Below are 7,500 nucleotides of genomic sequence, written 5' to 3' on the forward strand. Positions count from 1 at the left end.
GGCTGGCACATTCTCTTCTTCTCATGGGACTGATGTTGATCTCCATAGCTCAGAAAACACGTGCGAACACTCAGAAGATACCCAAGCACTGTGTCCTTCCTTTACCTGGCTCCCTGTCGCTCACTCTCCGCCTCTGTCTCTGTCTCTGCCACTCGCTGTCTCTTTCTTTCTCCCGGTCCCTCCCTCTCTCTCTCTCTCTCTCTCTCTCTCTCTCTCTCTCTCTCTGCTCTCGCTCTCGCTCTCGCTCTCGCTCTCGCTCTCGCTCTCGCTCTGGCTCTCGCTCTCGCTCTCTTGCTCTCGCGCTCTCTCTCTCTCTCTCTCTCTCTCTCTCTCTCGCTCTCGCGCTCTCGCGCTCGCTCTCGCGCTCTCCCCCACCCCTGCTCTTCCTCCCCCACTTTATCCCTTTCTTCCCGCCTCCTCTCTTTCTTTCTCTCTGTCTCCCTCTCTGTCTCTCTGCCTCTCTTCTCTCTCTGTCTCTGTCTCTCTGTCTCTGTCTCTCTCCACCCCCCCGTCTCTCCCTCCCTGTCCCTCCCTGTCTCTCCCTCCCTGTCTCTCCCTCCCTGTCTCTCCCTCCCTCCCTCCCTCCCTCCCTCCCTCCCTCCCTCCCTCCCTCCCTCTCTTTTTTTCCTCTCTCTCCCTCTCCTGGCCTCTCCTCCACTTTCTCCCTTCCTCGTTTTCTGTCTCCCTCTCCCTCACCCATCCCCACTCCCCCCCATCCCCGGTCATGGGGCATCCTCATTTTCCATGAGAACTCATGGATTTGGAAGGGATGTTGGACTGATGTTCGCGTGCTACCGGATCCCACTGCCACAGGGATAGCTGCTGCACTGCCTTTGGCAGGCCATGGTGGGTGGGGGTGGTGTCTCTTCTTCTGTATCGGTAGAAATGATTTGAAGAGGAGGCAGGATGGGCATAGGTCCACTGCCTCACACCAAGGCCCTTTGGGAGCATTTCAGTGAATCGGGACAGAACATGTTTCTCCGTGCGGGGAGGGAACCGGAATAGGGCACCCCGAAAGGGACCGCTTTGGCACACAGATGAGTTCGAATTGAAGGCGCTTCAGAAACGACGGGTGGGCGACGAGGACGCTCTGCCGCTCTGCCTCTCCCTCTTCTTCCTGACCTGAAAGGAGGACCAAGATCTTCCTCGAGAAGAAGCTCAAGCTCAGAGCCCGCCCTTTCGAGTGACTCCTGGCTTGGGCTTCTCCTGCGTGGGGGTCACGGTGCACGCGTTCCTCAGCCGTGGGTCGCTCTCTTCTCGAGCTGTCTTTTGGGGACAGGGGCCTCTCAGGCAAGAACTCAGAAGGATCGTCGAGGGAACGTCGTTTTTCCTCTCCCACGACTGATGAATGCAGACAGACACACAGGAATCTCGCCCCCCGCTTCCACCCCCGCCCCCCACCCCCCACCCCAAGTGAGAGGAGTCGCCGGACATCCTTGGGGTCACACACAGCCAGCCTCCGTGGCTCTTCTATGTTGCCAGGCTCCCTGGCCTTCACTGCCCCCGCACGCCCCCAGTGAAGTTGCATCATCGTTCATAGTGTAAATGCTGTGAGAAGATAAGCTTTTCAAAATAAAATTCTCCCTGCCTTTCCTTCCCAAGAACACCATGAACACCTACTGTCATGTGCAGTGCTTATGGACCCACCTGGAGCAGAGGACCCTCTCCGACAGACACCCTCCCCACCCCACCCCACCCCACCCCACCCCCAGGAACTCATTTGCTCCGAGTCATCGAGGAGAGGGTGTCTGGTTCCGTGTCTTAAATGGGTGGGCCAATGACACGTCATCTCCTAGTAAGCCATCGGGTTCACCGGTTCGGGTTCGGGTTCGGTGGCATGAAGTACATTTACGTCCTCCTTGAGTTTGACTTTGAAAGTCTTGGGGCCCTGAGTAGGCCGCCCCCAAACGTGCCTCCGTGGCATAGAGAAGTTTTGGAATTAGACTGACAACACCACGAGAGGGACACTCTGACTCTCTTTTACTTCTCCCCTCTGAAATCAGGAAGAAAATCTCTCACGTGAAAGGGGAGGGGGGCGGGAGGTGTAGACATCATGACGAACTGAACCGCCCTCATGTCTCATGAAATGTTCACGAATCATCTAAGTAGGACTGCTCATAACGAATAGAGGGCATAGATGTTAACGAGATAAGAATGTTTAAGGGGAACTCTCCCCCCAATGATTGTTTTCCATAGGCCGACTTCAAGACTTTCCAACATCTCTGGTCATCTCTAGGCTGAGAGGTTGGCTAAGTGCCATTGGCAGGGTGAAATCTCAGCGAGTGTCTACATCACCTCCACATAAGATAAAATACTGAAATGTTCATGGCTCCATAAGTCTAAGGGTCTCCCTGCTTTGGACCTTTTACGGAGGAGAGACTGAGCATGTTTGGTTCCATGCCTAGATAGATCTTGTGCTTTAGGGAAAGAGTGTACTCGGTAGGAGCCTAGACTTCTACAAAGTATTCCATGTTCACACTGTTCACTGTGGTTGGCTTCCTTACTTTCACTGACTGACTGAAGGAAAAAAAAAAAAAAAAAAAAAAACAGTGTCCAAGGACGAGGCATTCCAAAGAAGGAACGGAACGTGTGTGGTCCAAGCTACCTGATGTCGCCATCCTCATGGTAGGAAGAGGACCTTTTTGGGGGAGTGGGGAGGCAAAGTAGAAGATATGCAGATAATGTTTGGGGGAAGGAGAAAGAGATTTTAGTCCTAAAGGTGGTCACTTCTCAATGGAAAAGAAAGAAAACGAGGGACAGGCTAAAAATGGGCACAGACGATTGGAAAAGGTGTGTGAAGAAAATGGTCTTTGGGAAGGAATCGGATCCGTGGTCAGGACTGACTGGATAAGATGGGGATGGATTCAAAGACAGAAATGAGTTTTCGTATCAACGTGAAACAAGTGCAAAAATAGAATTTAGTTGTCTCTCTATGTTAAAAGGACAAGGTTTGGGTTTGGGTTTAGGGTTTGGGTTTTTCTTTCATCAGCCTGCTCTGTCCATCATGAGAGATTAGATTAGATTAGGAAAGGTTTCTTCCTTTATCTTTAAGGAGAGAAGGAAGGAAAGAAAGAAAGAGAGAGAGAGAGAGAGAGAGAGAGAGAGAGAAAGGAAGGAAGGAAGGAAGGAAGGAAGGAAGGAAGGAAGGAAGGAAGGAAGGAAGGAAGGAAGGAAGGAAGGAAAAGGAAGCAAGAAAGAAAAGCTTATGCCTTGTCAAAAGTCATCACTTATTTTCTAGGTTGCCGTTATCAGGTCTCGGAGGACTCACATCAGCTTAGTCCTCTCGAGATTCAAAGAACCAGGTGTGGCTCGGAACTGAAGAAGAAGCTTCTCTCTCTGCCTAGCAAGTCTCTCCTTGGGATGTCGGTGACCTGGCTAGCGAAGCACTGTTTCACAGTGACCTATATCCGATTAAGTGCTTTACAACCTTTTGGATATTTTGGACACACTTGCCCCCCGGTTGAAGGACAGGTGAAGTCCTTTGGACTTAGAACGCACTTTGAGTTAGGATGCAGGAGGAGAGGGCCCTCGAAATAGCCCAAAAATGTGTTCTCTCTCCTGAGAAACGAGAGAGATGAAACTGAGTACGTTTCTTGGAGAGCTTCGATGACACGGGAAGCGTCGTCAAAGAGGAAGGAACAACGTGAAGTCTACTTTGGCTTGTGTCTGTACACCGATGTGTTCTAACTGTTCCAGACATGATGGGATGTTTCTTCCTGGAAGTCTTCTCTGCCCTGGCATAAAGGGTTGTCTGTCGTCGTCAAAATGGAGGCTCACACGAAAGGGACGGAACCCAGTATCAGGGAGGTGTTCTAACCGACGTTCACGCCAAGGCAGCAAAAACAGCCTGTTGAAAGGTGGTGGGGGTGGCGGGGCACACGTGGATCGAGTCCATTCTGTCCTGTCAACAGCCGGTCGGGGCTATGGCAGACGGGAGACGGCGGCCCGGCCGGTTGGTTACTCCCTGGCCAACCTCCCCCCTCCCCCACCCCCACACCCCACCTTGCATTCCTTCACCCACCCATGGTGCCTTGAAGATGACCCCAATTGTACATAGACATTGGCGGGAAGATTTCTACAGTCTACCGGCAACGTCTGACCTGTCATGCTTGTAACCCTGGGGGGGGGGGGGGAACTATTTTTCTCTCTGGAAAGAAAACCTCCTCTCTCTGGACCCTCTGAACCCCAGCCACTGGACTTCATTCCACTGCCACTTAGTAGGGGTCATCCAAACATTCTTGTGGCCGTAGGTATGTCTTCCGTGTGGGTTGAAGTCTTCCCTCACTCACTGCAAGCCTGATGTCCTCACCGTGGCACAGAGACTGTTAAAAAAACAAAATGTGTTTGCCACTTGGGGTCTACCTTCCACAGCCTCCCCTGTGATCAGATCACGGCACCCGCTTCGCTGGGCAAATCCTACAATCCTTCACAGAAGCTCTTGCAAACTTTTTGGAACCGTCACTCGTCCAGTCACGCTCGATCATCAGGCAAGGTCGGCAGAACCGATGGAAAGACTGGACTCCAAGGAGAACAAGGATGACTTACACGGGATTGAATGAACTGATGAACAGGATGATAATGTGTATGACTACTTGTGTAAAGTAGGACGGATTGGGGAAGCGGGGGATAACTTAGGGGGTTGGGATGACCATGTACACATGACTGTACATAAAATCGGTAATCAACAAGCAAGCGCCTCCTACTATATAGCACAGGAAACTCTACTCAATACTTTGTAATAAGCCTATGAGAGAAAAGAATGTGAAAAAAAAAAAAACCCTACGAAAATACCTTATATATATATATATATATATATATATATATATATATATATACACACACACACACACACACACACACACACGTATGTAGGTATATGTATATACATGTATGTATGTATATATATGTATATGTATATATGGAGAGGGGGGGGAGAGAGAGAGAGACAGAGACAGAGACAGAGACAGAGACAGAGACACTGAGACAGAGAGAGACAGAGAGAAAGAAGAGACAGAGAGACAGAGGGATTAGGACTGATTCTAAAATCTTTTGTTTTCCAGATACAAGGAAAAACAAAACCAAACCAACAAAACCCAATTTTCTTTTTTTTTTATTTTTAAAGATGGACATCCATTTGGTAACTTATACCTCTGTCAGCAGGATGGAATCACTGATCTTTTTCTCCCTTCCTTAATTCAGAAACTCTCAGTGAGGCTTCTTATTTCCTTGGCAACCGAGTTATTTGCATACGTTACTTGGAGGCCAAAATTATGTTTCCATAAAACGGGGATACTCACTTGTGGATATGAAGTTCTGGAGCTACTCGTTTCCCTTAGGGTGTTGTTCTTAACCTGAAAACTGGACTGCATCCCGAAGTTTTTTGAGTTCCCTCCAATATCTGGCTACGACTCTCCCCATGAACGTTTGCCATTTTCTCCCACCCTTTTGACTTGGCCTCACTGAGAACTAAAATGGCCCTTTGCCTGAAGCTCTGCAAACGGAAGCTAGAGAACTTGACGAAACGGCCACAACGGCTCCTATGGAAACAATCCTCGTGCCTGTTTCTTTGAGAGCCACTCCGAAATTTGAACCAAACACCCGACGACATCATCAGAGGTGTTTCAGACTTCTAAAGTTGCTTCGACCCTGACATCTAGAAATCTCCTTCACTCACTCACTCACTCACTCACTCACTCACACACACACACACACACACACACACACACACACACACACACACACACACATCCCTACACACACGAGTCACCAGCTCAGCTTTAATATGTTCCAAGGAACTTTCAGAGGAGGGAACACTTGGGCTCCAGAGTAGGCCGCCCCAAAATCTGCCTCCATGCTCTATTGATTATTTTGAATTCAAGTGACTTAAGAACCGGCCAGCACAAGAGGGACACACTGGCCCGCCTTTCTGTCCTCCTGCGGAGGAAGATCTCAAGTGAAGACATCTGCTTCCATGCATGTCCATGATTCTCAAATGGTGTAGTGGGGTTTCCTGGGTTAGGAAAAGGAGGGGACATCTTTTGCCTGGTAAAAAAGGCCTGTTTCTCACACAACCTCCTCCCATCCCTTACCTCTCTCCCTCCTTCCCTCCCTGCAGTTTGGAGGGGACAGCCTAAGGGTGGGGAAATTGGGGAAAGAAAAAAGACAAAGCCATTCATTAAAGAGAAGCTCGAGGCAAAGTCAAAGGCTCCGACTTGACCGGAGAGCTTTCTGCATTTGAATGGAGCGATTGAACGAGGCCCTGCCGAATGAATCGTCCGGACCTCCCCTCCCCTCCCCCGCTCCTGGCAAAGGTCAGTCCAGGGGACTTAGGAAGGAGTTCTGGAGAAGGAACGGGGGTGGGGGTGGGGGTGGGGGCGGGACCAACAGACAATAGCCGCTGCCTGCCTGCCTGCCTGCCGGGCTGAGGCCTGAGGCCTGAGGCCTGAGGCCTGAGGCCTGAGGCCTGAGGGTCACCACGCTGGCTCCTGCAACACAATCCCTTCCAGGAAACTGCTGTGATGACTGTTTGGCAGTGAAGGATCAACTCTGAACTCTCTTGGCCTATTTCTGCAAAAGGCCCGAGCCTCAGCTAGGACAGATTCTCTGGGTTTCTTGGCACAGGGACTGACCCGCACCCTCCCGTCCTGTCAGATCCTCCTTTGTACACACGCCTCCACTCACTGGAAGGGTTCTTTGGCCTCGTCCAGAAAACGAACACACAAAAAGAAACCCACAAACAAGACTGAAATGATGTGTTGGTAGTTATGGGAAAGAAACCTGCTCCTCTCACACACCTGAGGGCAGGAAGCGAAGGCAGGTTCTCGGCCGGAGGGGGACGGGGTGAACCGAGGTCGGTTAGCGCCCCCCTCCCCCCGCTTCTCTCCCGGCTGACGTGGGCCCCCCTTCCCCGCCTCTCTCTGCGCCCCCCATCCCCACCCCGCCCTGGTTCTGATATTTCACTCGGGAAACTTCTCTAGGCCGGCCGAGATGCCAGCTTGCTGTCCTGCCGTTTCATGTCCATCTCTATCAGCCATGTCCAACAGGCACGGGAAATCATGGACAGCAGATAGCGCACCCAGAGTTGTGTGTGTGTGTGTGTGTGTGTGTGTGTGTGTGTGTGTGTGTGTGTGTGTGTGTGTGTGTGTGTTTGCTGGGGTTTCTGTCTGCGTGTGTGTTTGCTTTTGGTTTGGCTTTTTTTTTTTTTTTTTTCTTCGATAAACTCGCCCCATTTGGGAGTCGGGTGGAACACGGCGGGTGTCTCCTGGCCTGCCGCCCTAACAAACCCCAAAGAGACTCATTTTGGGGTCTCGGCCAGCCAGGTCCCCTTTCTTGGAATTCTGGTTTCATAAATCCGTCTCGTGTCCATGGAATTCTCAGGTCCAGCCATCGACCCTAAGGACGGGGAGGGAAGGTTTTGTCCCGGGGACATCTTCCTTCCTTGCCCGCCTCCTCGGGGTTCCGGACGCTTCGGTATGCTGACGTGCCGTGCCCTCCTCAGCT

The sequence above is a fragment of the Globicephala melas genome, unplaced genomic scaffold (genome assembly GCF_963455315.2).
Source record: "Globicephala melas unplaced genomic scaffold, mGloMel1.2 SCAFFOLD_442, whole genome shotgun sequence".
Classification (NCBI taxonomy): Eukaryota; Metazoa; Chordata; class Mammalia; order Artiodactyla; family Delphinidae; genus Globicephala; species Globicephala melas.